The sequence below is a fragment of the Colobus angolensis genome, unplaced genomic scaffold (assembly GCF_000951035.1).
Source record: "Colobus angolensis palliatus isolate OR3802 unplaced genomic scaffold, Cang.pa_1.0 Scaffold228, whole genome shotgun sequence".
In the NCBI taxonomy this organism is placed as follows: domain Eukaryota; kingdom Metazoa; phylum Chordata; class Mammalia; order Primates; family Cercopithecidae; genus Colobus; species Colobus angolensis.
Genome location: NW_012115466.1, coordinates 398,376 through 414,882, shown reverse-complemented (window position 1 = coordinate 414,882; position 16,507 = coordinate 398,376). Strand labels below are relative to the sequence as shown.

The window sequence follows — 16,507 nt, the reverse complement described above, 5'->3', positions numbered from 1 at the left end:
GTTTCTGCCAAGAGATCTACTGTTAGTCTGATGGGCTTCCCTTTGTGGGTAACCTGACCTTTCTCTCTGGCTGCCCTTAACATTTTTTCCTTCATTTCAACTTTGGTGAATCTGACAATTATGTGTCTTGGAGTTGCTTTTCTCGAGGAGTATCTTTGTGGCCTTCTCTGTATTTCCTGAATTTGAATGTTGGCCTGCCTTAATAGGTTGGGGAATTTCACCCGGATAATATCCTGCAGAGTGTTTTCCAACTTGGTTCCATTTTCCCCATCACTTTCAGGCACACCAATCAGACATAGATTTGGTCTTTTCACATAATCCCATATTTCTTGGAGGCTTTGTTCACTTCTTTTTACTCTTTTTTCTCTACACTTCTCTTTTCGCTTCATTTCATTCATTTGCTCTTCAATCACTGATACTCTTTCTTCCAGTTGATCAAGTTGGTTACTGAAGCTTGTGCATTTGTCATGTAGTTCTTGTGTCATGGTTTTCATCTCTATCAGTTCTCTTATGGTCTTCTCTGCATTGATTATTCTAGTTACCCATTCATCCATTCTTTTTTCAAGGTTTTCAGTTTCTTTGTGCTGGGTACGTAGTTCCTCCTTTAGCTCTGAAAAGTTTGATCGACTGAAGCCTTCTTCTGTCAACTCGTCAAAGTCATTCTCCATCTAGCTTTGTTCCGTTGCTGGTGATGAGCTGCGTTCCTTTGAAAGGGGAGATGTGCTCTGATTTTTCGAATTTCCAGCTTTTCTGCACTGCTTTTTCCCCATCTTTGTGGTTTTATCTGCTTTTGGTCTTTGATGATGGTGACGTACTGATGGAGTTTTGTGGTGGGTGTCCTTTCTGTTTGTGTTTCCCTTCTAACAGTCAGGACTCTCAGCTGCATGTCTGTTGGAGTTTGCTTGAGGTCCACTCCAGACCCTGTTTGCCTGGATATCAGCAGCAGAGGCTGCAGAAGGTAGAATATTGCTGAACAGGGAGTGTTGCTGTCTGATTCTTTCTCTGGAAGCTTTGTCTCAGAGGTGTGTACCCAGCTGTGTGAGGTGTGAGGTGTCGGTCAGCACCTAGTAGGGGATGTGTCCCAGTTAGGCTACTCAGGGGTCAGGGACCCACTTGAGCAGGCAGTCTGTCCATTCTCAGATCTCAACCTCCGTGCTGGGAGATCCACTGCTCTCTTCAAAGCTGTCAGACAGGGACATTTACATCTGCAGAGATTTCTGCTGCTTTTTGTTTAGCTATGCCCTATCCCCAGAGGTGGAGTCTACAGAGGCAGGCAGGACTCCTTGAGCTGAGGTGGGCTCCACCCAATTCGAGCTTTCTGGCAGCTTTGTTTACCTACTTAAGCCTCAGCAATGGTGGGTGCCCCTCCCCCAGCCTCACTACCACCTTGCAGTTAGATCTCAGATTGCTGTGCTAGCAATGAGGGAGGCTCCATGGGTGTGGGACCCTCCGGGCCAGGTGTGGGATATAATGTCCTGGTGTGCCATTTGCTAAGACCCTTGGTAAAGTGCAGTATTAGTGTGGGAGTTACCTGATTTTCCAGGTGTTATGTGTCTCAGTTTCCCTTGGCTAGGAAAAGGAATTCCTTTCTTCCTTGGGCTTCCCAGGTGAGATGATGCCTCGCCCTGCTTCAGCTCTCACTGGTCGGGCTGCACCCGCTGACCAGCACCAACCATCCGACACACCCCAGTGAGATGAACCCGGTACCTCAGTTGAAAATGCAGAAATCACCCATTTTCTGTGTTGCTTACACTGGGAGCTGGAGGCTGGAGCTGTTCCTATTTGGTCATCTTGGGCACCCCCTCGCTCAACAACAGAAATTTGTTTCTCATATTTCTAGGGACTGGGAAGTCCAAGATCAAGGCACCAGCAGATCTGGCATTTGGTAAGGACCTGCTTTCTGTTTGATAGATGGTGTCTTCTAGGTGTGTTCTTACATGGTGGAAGGGACAAGGCAGTTCCCTGGGGTCTCTTTTATAAGGGCACTAAGCCCATTCATTAGAGCTCTGCCCTCATAACCTAATTACCATCCCAAAGCCTCACATCCTCATATCAGTACCTTCAGAGTTAGGATTTCAAGGTATAAATTTTGGAGGTTCACAAACATTCAGACCATAGCTGGTGTGTGTGTTTACAGTAAGGCAGACATCAACACAACATAAGTCAGAACTTTCTAACAAGTGCAGCTGTTCCACAGTGGCACAGATGTCGTGAGCTCCTTCTTTATCAGAGGAGGCATTTGAACAGAACTAGGTAACCTCCTTTCTGACCTCCTATGGAAGCCAGGAGATGCAATGGGTAAAGACTGGCCTCTGACATACCCTTAGAATCTGGATTCTAATGACTGGGTGATAAGAATTGTTCTTGACATTGCCCTATAAAACATGAACTATTCTGAAATGCTCCACATGATCATAAAAACTTGTCAGTAGCTATTCTGAGTACCTCTATGGCCTTTAGCATTGTCACCCACCTTTGAAATGTCACTGCAAATTGTAAACCCAAAATTTCTGAGGCTATATGAGTCAGCTACATATGGGAGGGGAGGTGGAGTGAGAGCTGGGTGGGTTTTATCTACCCATCATGCCCCTGCTTTCTGGGCCACCATTCTGTAGTTTGAAGAGCTAGTGGATTCCATTCCCTTATCATTCAATAACAAGTGGCTATTTTTCTGTGTCCTCTGTCAGACCCATGATAGAGCTCTGCAAGCAGAACAGTGAAAAAGCAGACATGGTCCCTGTTTTCAGAGTGCTTATTACTTCATGGGAAAAATGACGGTAAAAATAATCACACATGTATATCCTACAAATTGTCACATGCATGATGAAGAAAGAAAAGAGTATTCTAGGAGAGAAGATAGCTGCAATACCTGATATCACATGAACAAAAACCATCCTTACTGAGGTCAATTAAGTGGGGAAAGGTGGGAGTTCAGATGGAGAACATTTCAGGCAGAGGGGACAACGTGCGCAATATGAGGATGCACAGAATGTTTGGGGGAACGGCCTGAAGGTCAGAATGGTTGAGTGAAACCCAGAGAATGATGATCTGGTGATGAAAGCAGCGTGAGCAGTTCAGGAAAGAAGGTCCAGGCTGTGTTCATAAGCAACTTCAAGTACTTTTATCTTTATCGTGATGGTGATGGGAAACTCTTAGGGGTTTTACCAGGGGAGCAATATGATAATACTGGTATTGTGATTAGTTTTCTTTTTCTATTTAAAAAATTAAAATCATTTTAGTTTCAGAGTGGAGACTGCAGTAGGGGTTAGGGCAAGAATAGATGTAGGAGATTGCTGAATAGGCTACACTAGTAATCAAGGTGACAGATGGTGATGGCTTGGCCAAGGGCAGTAGTGGCAAAGATGGAGAGAAGCAAATGGTTTCTCAAGGTGATCATGGGATAAAAATGAACAAGATTTGGAAATGGGTGGATGGGAGGTAAAGATGGAAAAGAAAAGGTGGCATCAAAGATGGCACCTAGAAACTGGACAGACTAAGTGTTCCATTCACTGATCAGGCACGCAAAGAGAGGGCTGGTATGAGACAATGGCTGGAGCAAAACAGAATTCCTCTCATCTTGCCTGATTCAGGTTTAGAAAAGGCAACCAGTTCAACTGATTCCAATTCAGTTCAATTCAGTTCAATTCAATCCTATCTGTTTCAATTAAAGTCACCTTATGAAGCATCTACCAAATGAGCCTCTGTGAGTGATTCAGACAAATACAAAAAGCCCTCGAAGGGGTTGCATGATCATGAAGCACCCCATGGAATGTGAGAAGTGCCTACAGAGAGAGATGGAATGCCACTGGGCTACAGCAGCCACTCCTCTCACCTCCAGAGGACTTGACTGACCTGCAAAAAGAATTGCACTGACTTTATCTTAAAAGGGAGATAAGAGTCCATAGGCTGCCTTTGAGGTTAGTGGGCAATGAGTCATGTGGAGGTGGGAAACTCACAGTTTCCCTCCGTTGGTCTACACTGAGCAAGTCCCAAGGACTGGAGTATGTACACTTGTTCTCAGCCCAGGCTCCCTCCCGGACTCCTAGCACTTCCTAAAGGATCCTTTGCTTGTGTCTTCATCTCCTCAGATAATAACTACTCTCTAATTATCCCATCTGTATTTTACAAGAGCTAATTAGAAAGTGTGTGATAACCTGGGAATTTTCTGATAAAGATAGTGCACAAATCTAGCCTGTGTATCTGGGGGTGATGCTTTCAGCCACATCTCTATTTCTGGTTACAAATGGAAAGTAGGAGCCCCCACCTCCTCTCTCCATCTCCAGCCTTGTCAGACTCATTCACACTACTTCCCACTGACCCCTAGGTGTCCGTCTCCCACTCTCCTCCCAACTCCACTCAATCTCAGTGTAAATACCATTCTCTCAATGCAAATACTTCTGGGAGAATTCTTATGCTTTTATTTAATTCTGGGTTTTAATAATAGTAATTAATGCTTGTACACCTCATTTCATTTTCAGAATGTGTTTCTTTACATATTTCATTTAATGCTCACACAATCTTGTGGGGCAAATATCCTTATAACAATCTTCCCCAGAGAGGCTAAGTTATTTACCCAAAGCCAGAGCACTATGCAGTGGCTGAGCTGTGAGACTCAGCATTTCATGCTCTCTTTATTCAACCAGTTGTTCTCTTCTTGTTAAAGCAAACAAATCTGTGTCAGGAGGGGAGCTTGAAGACGTTGTGAGCAGAGAGGATTTTTTTTTTTTTTTTTTTTTTATCCCTTGAAATCACAAACATAAGCAGCTGTCAATTTCTCCCCATTTAATGTTAGTCCCGCTGTCAGCACAATGGCTAAGAGTACATGATGTAGAGGGAAATAGGCCTATATTTCAATGCTGACCTTCAACCTCATTGCATGTGACTTTGAGCAAGTAGTTACAAAATGGGACGGTATTAGTTGCACAAACATATTCGCCTCCTATGTCATAGGTTTATTGTGAAGAACCAATGAGTTAACATATATAAGCAATGGTTTCTGAAACGTAGTGAATACTTGACACACACTTGTTTCGTGGGATTGTTATTTTTCTATTCTGGGGCTCAACTTCCTTTTTGACCTCAATCTGAACAGGGGAGGCGAGTAATTTTGAAATGCTTCCTGCTGCAGTTTAGCGAGAAATGACTGATGAAAATATTGTGTTGAGAAGGATTCTGAGGTTTGCTTTGGGCTTAGCTGAAATGAATAAGTATTCCTCTGTGTGTGCTGCATAATGATGTCCTTTTCTCCAGAGCTGTTTGCAGGGCCCGTCACAGTCTCTGCCTTTCCCTCTCAGTTTCACTGTCTGCCTTAGGCATTTACTCAGATGCTTTTGTCGGGACCAGTCCAGCATGTTCAGACTAAATGGAGTTTCTAGCTCACAGGGGTACTGCCTGCTTGGGTGAGAGCAAAGAATTTAATGAATAGGAGCTATGTATGGATGGGCTCTAACGAGAAGGGTTAGCAGGCCAGGGATTAAAAAATAACTACACTGCAGCCACTCTGGGTGAGCCAACACATGATGTATATTTCCATCTAAATAAAATACATTCACTTTGAAGACCACAAAATAACTGTAACTTGAGATTCCCACAAATGCTTGGAAAACTGTCAGTCCTTTCTGAGTGGCAGTAGATAGAGAAGCAAGAATGCCAGTAAGAAATGTGAGATGGATTCTGAGAAACAGGGCCTGGATTAGCCTTTCAAGAAGCCAACATTCTTTAGCACTGATCTAGCATTCCAGTGTTTTGGGGATAGTATTTTTACGAAGCTTACTGATTAAACATTTGCCGATCTCTCTCCTGGAAGAATTATGGAAATACTATAATTATTATGAATGGTCTCTTAGTGCTAGTCTAATCCAAGCTTCCATTCTGGGATCTGCAGAGAATTCTAACAGCGTGCTGTGTTTTTCTTTTGCTTCTACCGAATTTATCAATGTCTTGGGTGATTATTTGCCTGATCACAACAACATACATTCATGAATATGGATCAGCTAAAATCTGCAATTTTATGTGTGAATTTGCTCGTGTCTTTAGGTGTTTATAGCAATTAAATAAGACCTTGATAAATTTGGAGGAAATAAAAAGGCTTTGATATTATGAGTGCTTATGTGGTTGATTTGCAGGCTCTGAGATAAATTATGTTTTGTACAACTATTAATTCATTGATTAGCTTATTAGATATTTTTCCATTTAGTTATATGTCTTCTTAGGAAATAAGTAAGAATAAGTTCTTGACTGCATTGTTTGGCCTTCTGGTGTTCATTTTGGCTTATGAATGCAACCAATCCTTATCTTGGCTAATATGAATATAGGTGGGCTGTCTTGTTGGGGATGTTATCAGGGAGGTATAGAAATTTATCTGTAGTGAATCAGGGCCACTACAGGGAGGGACAGGATACTGTCACTGTCCCATCAGGTAGGAGAGGATCCAGGTAGAGAGTGGCTTCATTGATATAGAGGTCACCAGTGGAGAGGAGACCGGTGACCAAGGGCTCTGGCTGCCTGACAAGGAAAAGCTAAGAGTAGCAACAGCCCTGTAGAACATGGTGGTGGGAATTCCAGTGGGTGCTGTTCCAAAGGCAGGGCTTGGTAGGGCAGGGATTTGGAGTGGGTACCACAGAAGAGGCATCATCCTGGGAACTGGGATGTGCCAGGTAGAAATGGCACTGGGGCCCAGAGGGGTGAAAGTGGGGACAATTTGGTCACAGCCCATGTTTCCAGGAAGGGATGGAGATGAGGCCACCAGATTTAGCTAATAAAAATACAAGATGTTCAGTGAAATTTAAATTGCGATTAAACAAAGAATGATTTTAGTATGAGTGTGTCCCATGCAATATCTAGATACACTAAAAATTTACTTGTTGTTTATCTGAAATTCAACTTTAACTGGGCATCCTGTATTTTATCTGCAAACCTTAATGTGTGTGGATGTGTAGGAGGGACACTGGTCAGCACTTGTGTACTTGGGGAAGCCTCACTGATCTGGGGATGATGGAGGGATTGGCTGTGGGGAGTCAGGGGAAGCAGGAGATGCAGCAGGATGGTTAGCATGTGTGTGTGTGTGACAGAGAGAGAGAGAGAGAAAAAGTGAGTGAGAAAAGGAAACAGAGAGAGAGATAGACTAATTTTATGTTGGTTTTAATAGTCATTTATTTTTATAATTTCTCATTACTTTTTTTGTTGTTTTGTTTTGCAAGAACCAGTTGCACTTGGCTTGCGTCAAAGACAGGATATTTGTTGGTTTGTAACATGAAACTATCAGACCTATGTGTGCCCAGAATGACGACATTCCATTGAGAATGAAAATTTCAGGCCGGATGCGGTGGCTCACGCCTGTAATCCCAGCACCCTGGGAGGCCGAGGCAGGCAGATCACCAGAGGCCGGGAGTTCGAGACCAGCCTGACCAACATGGAGAAACCCCGTCTCTACTAAAAATCCAAAATTAGCTGGTGTGGTGGCGTAGACCTGTAATCCCAGCTGCTCAGGAGGCTGAGGCAGGAGAATTGCTTGAACCTGGGAGGCGGAGGTTATGGTGAGCCGAGATCATGCCATTGCACTCCAGCCTGGGCAACAAGAGTGAAATTCCATCTCAAAAAAAAAAAAAGGGAAAGAAAATTTAAATCTCTCAGAATGGTTATCTAGATAACACTGAACACATGAATACTCAGAGACATTTGGATGATGGGTGTCCTTTGCATAAAAAGCCACATGACTGACTGTATTTTTCCATTTTTATTCAGATATTTTTGAAATAATGTAGACAGCCAACAGGCTCACCTCCAAGAGAGAATACATAATCATTGAGGTGGGAGATTTTCAGAACTACTTTTTATTTTTTTCCCGTTTATATGATTTGTTTTCATTTCTTCAAATCATTTTAGTGATCTACTCCATCCCCTTCCCAGAGCACAGCTCACTATCTGGCACATAACAGATGTGGAATAAATTCTCTTAAAATCATGGGTGGGTAAATGAATGCATTATTCTTTTTTTTTTTTTTTTTTTTTTGAGACGGAGTCTCGCTCTGTCGCCCAGGCTGGAGTGCAGTGGCCGGATCTCAGCTCACTGCAAGCTCCGCCTCCCGGGTTTACGCCATTCTCCCGCCTCAGCCTCCCGAGGAGCTGGGACCACAGGCGCCGCCACCTGGCCCAGCTAGTTTTTTGTATTTTTTAGTAGAGACGGGGTTTCACCCTGTTCGCCAGGATGGTCTCGATCCCCTGACCTCGTGATCCGCCCGTCTCGGCCTCCCAAAGTGCTGGGATTACAGGCTTGAGCCACCGCGCCCGGCCGAATGCATTATTCTTAAATCATTTATCTTACAGTACAGAAATTATACTAGAGCAATGAGGAATTATTTGTTTAGAAGAGAACAGACATGTATTGAGTGTGCACTCTGAGACAGAAACTGGCCAAGACAATATGTGTGTGTACACACACACACACACACATTATAAACATATATATGTACTTTTATAGACACCTTGTCCTATGGTTTGAATGTGTTCCCCAAAGTTTTCATGTTGGAAACTTGATCTCCAGGGCCATGATGTTGGAAGGTGGGACCTCATGGGAGGTGTTTGCATTGTGGGGGCGGATCCCTCATAAATGGATTAATGCTGTTATCACAGCAGTGAATTCATTATAAAAGGCCAAATTTAGCCTCATCTTGCTCTCTCTGTCACTTTGTTTGCCCTTATGCCACAGGATGACACAGTAGGGAGACCTTCTATCTTGGTTTGTAACATGAAACTATCAGACCTATGTGTGCCCAGAATGATGATGTTCCATTAAGAATGAAAATTTCAGGCTGGGTGCGGTGGCTCACACCTGTAATCCCAGCGCCTTGGGAGGCCAAGGCAGGTGGATCACCTGAGGTCAGGAGTTCGATGTGGAATAAATTCTCTTAAAATGATGGATGGTCTCTCTATCTTGGTCTTCCCAGCCCCTAGAAGTATGAGAAACACATTTCTGTTCATTATAAATTACCCAGCCTGTAGATTTTGTTATAGCAGCACAAAAGGGACTGAGATATCATGGAAATGAGCAGTAGTTGCCCCATGACACATTTGAGTAGACTCACAAGAGGATAAGTAAATTGTGAAGATCCTTATTAATTAAGAAGTAGAGCTGACCTATGAGCCTGCTATAAGTTGTTAGGGCATCTCCATTACTCTGGGTTATCTCCCCGGACTAATCTGCAGTAATTTTTAATGTTTTGGGGTCTCGTATTATTTGAGAATTTGATGAATGTCAGGGCCCTCTCCCAGAGACATGAACGTAGAAAAATATATTCTCAACTTTACAAGTAACGTAGGTTCATCATGAATCCCTAATGAATAACTCATCATTACAGAATATCAAACTTTTTTCACCTGGAGTCAGGACAAAAGATGAGAATCAGCTTGAAAGCAGGGCAGGCATAGCACACTTACAATCCTGTTCAGGAACCTTCTCTCACTGGGGATAAAGGATCAAGTCTCTTCTTTTCATACCAGGTCTGCCTAACCCTCAGGGAGCCCTTATGCTTCTTCTATTCTTAGTGGGATAACATACAGTAATGCCACATAATAATGTTTTGGTCAATGATGCATATACCACGGTGGTCCCATAGATTATAATGGAATTGAAAGACTCTTATTACCTAGCAATGTGTTAATAATCCTGACCCTGTGTGGACCTAAGCTAACATGTGTGTTTATGTCTTAGTTTTCAACAAAAAGTTCAAAAAATTTTAAAAAATCGAAAAGAGCTTATAGAATAAAAATACATAGAAAGAAAATATTTTTGTAGAGCTGTACAAGGTCTTTGTGTTTTAAGCTGTGACAAAGTTAAAAAAAAAAGATGTTTATAAAGTAAAAAGTTACAGTAAGCTCAAGCTAATTTACTATTGAATAGAGAAATTTTAAAAAGTAAATATAGCGTAGTCTAAATGTGCAGTGTCTGTAAAGTCTACAGTAGTGTACGGTGATATACTAGGCCATCATATTCACTCACCACTCATTTGCTGATTCAACTTCAAGTCTTGCAAGCTCCATTCATGGTAAGTGCCCTATACAGGTTTACCATTTTTATATCCTGTATACAGTATTTTTACTGTACCTTTTCCTGTATACAGTATTTTTACTGTACCTTTTCTATACGTAGATATGTCGGGATACACAAATACCGATTGTTGTGTTACAGTTGTCTGCAGTGTTCCATATAGTAACATGCTGTACAGGTTTGTAACCTAGGAGCAATAGGCTATGCCATATAGTCTAGATGTTGGCTGTACCATCTATATTTGTGTTAGTACGCTCTATGATGTTTGCACAACAATGAAATCACCTAAGGACATATTTCTCAGAATGTGTTCCCATAGTTAAGTGACATACGACTGTGGTTCTATTGGTAAATCTACACTGGTTTAATAGTCAATAAATGTGGATGTTACAATTTTTACTGTGCTTTAATATTCAACAAATGTAGATTTTACAATTTCTACTTTGCTTTATTCAGTGATTAGAAAATTACTCAATAATAGTCACTTAAATAAATTATGTGGCAGGTGCTTGGGGCACAGCAGGGAATAATTCAAATACAGTTTTCACCCACCCAGGGGTGCATTCCTCATGAAACAGAAGAAACCTGAGCTTCAGGTCCCCTCGCTAGCACAGGCCCTTCCAAGGTTCTGGGAGATGCTTTAAGATACTTTCACATGATCATATATTTTTTGGTAAAATATACAAAGTAAGGTATTTTTGTATTGTTCTCGAAGAACCAGTCTCCTCCCTACACTGTAGAAGCTGCAGGCACCACAAAACCTTCATCTGCCCCGTCACTATCCTCGTGGAGATTAGAGTCTAGCATTGAATAAGTGATCGCAGGAGTGAGGGGTTTGGGGCTGGGGCGAGAGCCTGATTGGACAAATTAAGAGATTTGGTCTTTTTAAGGGCCAGTAAAGGTTTCTTGGAGAAACTGACATTTAAGCTGAGACCTGAAGGCTTTTTTTGTTAATTTTTGTTTTTTGGCATGGGAGTAGCTGCCTCATCAGGCAGAGGGAATTGTGGGTGTCAAGGCCCTGGGCAGGGTTGGGAGAGGGCAGGGCTGGTTTGAGGGCCTGAGCTGGGTACCTACAGTTAGCTGGCTGAGCCTAGCTGGTGAGCGGAGACTAACGAAGCATTTTGAACGTTTCTCTGAGGACAATGGCATGCTGCTGAAAGGGAGTTACATAATCAGATTTGTATTAAAAAACCGGAAAAACACCACTCTAGCTTTAGGGTGGAGAATGAATTTTGTTTTGCTTTTACCCTCCAGAAACGCCACCTGGCACACAGCTGTGACTTGATAAACACGTGAAATATTCTTTGGTGTGGTGAGGGGAAAACAAATTTCTCAAAGGACACGCACCGTGGTGTATGAGAGGACGCTGGGGCCCAGCCAGCATCTGACATGCTGAATTCAAAGTGCAGGTGAAAGTAGGACAACTGATTCACAAGCTGGGATGCCTGTGTTGTTGTTTGCCTGTGTGTGTGTGTGTGTGTGTGTGTGTGTTTTCCTGGCACCCTTCATTCGTTCCCCAGCACAGCTGACATCAGGTTGGAAGCAGTGAGGACTGAGGGAGACTGCTAGAGGACCCAACTTGGAGAATCAGCGATCTGCGATGAAGATAAAGACAATCTCTATGTCAGCGTCCAAAATCATAAGAACCCTTTAAGAAGCTTCCAGAGCAGAAGTGACCGTGCAAGAAGGGCCCATAAAGTCTAGGCAATGCATGACCGGATGCGGTGGCTCACGCCTGTAATCCCAGCACTTTGGGAGGCCGAGGTGGTTGGATTACCTGAGGTTAGGAGTTTGAGAACAGCCTGACCAACATGGTTTCACCCCATCTCTACTAAAACAAAAAACAAAAAACAAAACAAAACAAAACAAAAATTAGCCAGGTGTGGTGCTGCACACCTGTAATCCCAGCTACTCTGGAGGCTGAGGTAGGAGAATCGTTTGAACCCAGAAGGCTGAGGTGGCGATGAGCTGAGATTGCACCATTGCACTCCAGCCTGGGTGACAGAGTGAGACTCTGTCTCAAAAATAAATAAATAAATAAATAATAAAGTCTAGGCAATGCAGCAGACTGCAGACAAATGGATCTCCAGACTTCATGAGCACTTGGCTTTTGTTACTCTGACTTCCTCCATCCTTTACCTGGTTCTATATCTGTCCTTTGGATCTTCCTGCATTTACCTTCCTGATTTTGCTCCTTAGTCTGGTTTTGTCCCAGACTTCACTCTCCTACTGCCTGCTCTCCTGTCCCCGATGGTTCATAGATTTTTACCATGAGGGAGAAACCCTGATATTGACTCGACCCAGCAGTAGTTCTGTCTGTGCAACTCTCTTGCATGGGCTGTGACTGGCAGATGCCTCGCTAATTAGATCAGCACAGGGGTCTGCATACATTTAGTGTGGGGACCTCCAGCCCATCCTCCTTGAGTGCACTAATTTAATTCAGCACCATTCAGCTGCTGAAATCTGATGCAGTGGCCCTGGATGACCAAGGAATGTGGGGATAATTCTAAATAGGGTGTGCTCATTAAGTGAAGGAAATGCAGAATATGTTTTAGATGAAAAAGAAATTTTTACATTTGGAGGGTAAAGATCAATCATCCATAAAACTAACTGATATATATGTCACTTCATTTTTGATGATACCAGATGAATATGGAGTGAAGACATTTTCAGAATTATAATAGCATTTATCTGCCTTCATTAAATTAAGCTCAGGAAACTAATGCAGACTCCAAATTGCCCACAGTCTAACACAAAGTCTCTGCATCTGGGGTTAACAAAGTTAAATTTGGGAAAATCAAGAGTAAGGCTTTTAATGTTTCTACCACCTCTCAGCCTGGAAAGTTTTCTTGGTTTTTCTTTTTTAGGGAGGCATTTGGGATTTGTGTTCCTGTTAACTTGAGAGAGGAATGGAGGAAGTCAAAGGGAGGAAGAGGAGCTGATGTTGCAGTCCAAGAGGAAACAGGAGTGAGGGCAGGGAGCCCAGAAGAGGGTCAGGGTGAAGATGGGTGTGGGGAAGGCAGAGCAAACCAGCTGCTGCTGTCAACCCAGACCTAATTCCTCGAGCTCTGGGAGCCCTCCCATCCCTGCTCTCAGCAACAGTGATGCTGCCTTTGGGCGGCTGTGCAGCCAACCCACACTGAGTGATAGCTGTCCCTGTCATTTTCTTAAATGTCACCAGTGAAACAGACATTTCCACCTCCCGGGAGTACACATACTCCACGTGTGGATAAGTGGACACTTGGTTCCATTTTCACAGCTTCCAAAAATTGGTCACAGATGACTCACAATTGTGTCAACTACCCTGGTATGAGAAGCCATAGATGAAGGTATACAGAAATGATTTTTTTTTTTAATGTAATGTCCTTTCTATGAGGCAGTAAAACATCTTTCCTGCCATTAGGAGAAATGTGTTCTTTGAATTATTTTCACAGCCATAAAGGCAGACCTGTGAAAGGCTATTTGTACTGGATAGTTCTCTGCTTTCATGGATTTTATTCAGAATTGTCCATTCTTGGAAATGTTGGGGAAAGAGAAAAGAAAAAGAGAACAAATGTATGTTGTGTAAATTATAATTCATAAACTGCAGTGTCCAAGCAATATTACCTTCCACATATTCTTGAATAGCTTGGTTCCTATTTTTGAGCCCCTGCCTGGTGCCAGGAACTTGTTTTCAGCTAATTCAGGGTTTCTGCCCCCATTTTCCTTGGAGGAATATCTAAGTTCTTTGGGGATATTGCTGGTGCCAAGCATGAAGCTGTTGGAGGACGGGGAGGCTTTGGCATCTGGTCCTCAGCATCATGTAAATCCTATCAGAACTCAGAGGTGAAATGGGAAGGATTGTTGATCTCCTGCCCCACCAGCTGCTGGGATGTCCCTTACTGCCATTCACAAGGTCTGTTTGTGTCACTCTAGGTCATTTTGCCCTCCTGAGCCCGTCTGGGAACCACTTTGAGGCTGTTTTGAGTCCAGAGCCATGGTCCAGGCCTCTCGTGGTATGGGGATCCTGCTGTGTTCCCTCAGCTGGATCAGGGGCACTGGGCAGCACCTTCCCCTCTCCTGGCCTATTCTCAGCCACACCTAAGTGATTTTATTTCATCTTGACCCTAACCTTGGATATTTGAAGTAGAATTATTCATTTGCAAAGGAGGAAAATGAGATTCAGAGAAGCTAAATACATGCCAAAGCCACATAACTACAAGTGGCAGAGCTCAGTCTGCTTTCCAAACTCATGCGGCTCCCTTCATCACCGTGACTCACCCACTTTATCCCCCAACTTCCAGGAAGTCTCCTCTGATCACCCAAGAATAATGTCTGCCTCCTTAGAAATTTTGTAGCCCTTGCTGTTTCAATTTTGGGAGTGACATCTAATTGTCATACAATGTTTCACACGCTGGCTATCTGTGCTTATATCTAGACAAGCCTGTTTAGGTTGTGGCTCCTGGAAGGCAAAGACTACTTCTTGTGTTTGTCTCTATCCCGTCTACTAGCACCACACTCTGTACATGGTAAATGTGTAATATATAATTGATTATAATAAAAACGTGTATTAAAAATTAGTAAATGGATGAGCACATACTCTCTATAAGAATGTGTTCTATTTGTGTGGTTACACTGCAATTACAGGCTAGTTAACAATGCATGACCTATGGATGTCTGCCCTTGTTCTTGCCTTTTAGTTCGATAGTCCTAAGTTCCCCAAAGCCTTAGCTCATTTCATCCACACTGTACTTTGGAGGGCATATAGGTCCAGCAGTGATGTGGTTTTGTCTCATGCCTACTCTCCTGTTCTACTTATAGAATCTGCTATCTCCTGACTTTTTAATTTCTCAATTTTCTGACTCCATGCCCAGGCTCCAGATATAGGTCTCTATGCTCTTCTTTTTAAAGACAAGTCATTTGGACCCTTACTTGCAGCCTTTCTTGCCCTGTGGTAAGATTGAATCTCAACTCTGCATGCTCCCTCAGTTGCCAGGGCACCTGGGATTCTGGGAACAGACAGGGTCTGTGCCCACATCAGCCTGGTGGTATTCCCACTGGCTGGGACTGTTCTCGCCAGTGCCCTCATCTTCCCACAGGACACAAGGATTATTATACGGTGAACATATGGAGTGTTCCCGGGGTGCCTCTTAAAAAATCCCAATAACTGGTTCAATGGTACAGCATAGAAATGCCTAATTGAATTTTTAAAAATAGTTTAGATTAAAATCTATTTAGAAAAGACGGAAATGATATATTTTCTTATATATGCTATGGCAAAGTTTAATATCCAAGGATAATCCCTACAGAGTTGTCAGATCTATTGATTATAAGGGAGAGATACCTAATTTAAATTAATTTAAGCAAAAGAAGAGAATGAATTGTTTGTATAACTGAAAAGTCTAGGGCTTCAGGCACAATAGGATGCAGTGATATCTGTCTTTCTCTAAATCTACAGACTTTGCTTTCCTTTAATTTGGACCCTAACAGGTGGGGCCTCTCTCAGAAGCAGAGATATTTTCTCTCTCAGCATCCAATTAGTTGCTGCAAAAGTGCTCTGAGTGACTCTGTTTGGATCATGCCCACTATTAGACCAATATGTATCCCGTGAGAAAGGATATGCTGGTCAGCTTAGATTACGTTTCTTCTACTGTGGTTGTCGCTGCAGTATCACATGATTTTGAGGTCCTCAAGAGTCCTCCAGATAAAGTGAGGCAAGGCGGACTCCAAAATGAAACAACGTAGGGAGGACCGAAATACCCAGCATATGCCCATTGTGTTCATGAATTACGTCCTACATAATGGTCCCCCCTCATCTCCCTACCCCAAATGAAATGAATCTATGCCCTACAAAGGGCTAAAGGGAATTAATATCTGTTGATCTCTTGTTAAGTTCAAGACTATGCAGGGAGCATTAAAAGCATCATATTCTTTAACTCTTATAATTGTCTCCCCTTATTCAGCCTTTTTAACAAGTCTGCCACCAGTTCAGCAAGGCGAGCTAGGTCTCGTGTGGAAGGAAAGCCCTGCAGCTCCTCAGCATTCACAGCTCCTATTTTACTCACTGGTATCTGGTCCTGTCCTCGAACACTTTGCCCCGACCTAACACCAGTCTCTATTCCACCATCAGTCAGCCCAGTTTTGCTACACCAATTGGCCATCTCCAAAGAGTTTCTGACCTACCCCCTCCTTCTACCTGACAGTTCCAAGCACAGACTCCTTCCTCATTCTCTGTGACTTACTGTATTAGTCTATTCTTGCAATACTATAAAGAAATATCTGAGACTGGATAATTTATAAATAATAGAGGTTTAATTGGCTTATAGTTCTGTAGTATGTACAGGAAGCATAGAGGCTTCTGCTTCTGGGGAGGCCTCAGGAAATTTATAATCATGGCAGAAGGTGAAGGAGAAGCAAGCACATCTTACATGGCCAGAGCAGGAGCAAGAGGGTAGGGGAGATGCTATACACTTTTAAATAACT

At 42.9% G+C, this 16,507-nt stretch overlaps 1 long non-coding RNA gene across 1 annotated transcript in view; it reads left to right on the top strand.

The window, feature by feature from the left end:
- The window catches only part of LOC105513283, a 308,187-nt gene extending 296,080 nt beyond the window's left edge, over positions 1–12,107 (top strand). The window contains exon 4 of the long non-coding RNA XR_001001981.1: positions 11,300–12,107. This is a non-coding gene — a long non-coding RNA (uncharacterized LOC105513283). The remainder of the gene's footprint in view (positions 1–11,299) is intronic.
- Positions 12,108–16,507: the final 4,400 nt, after the last annotated feature.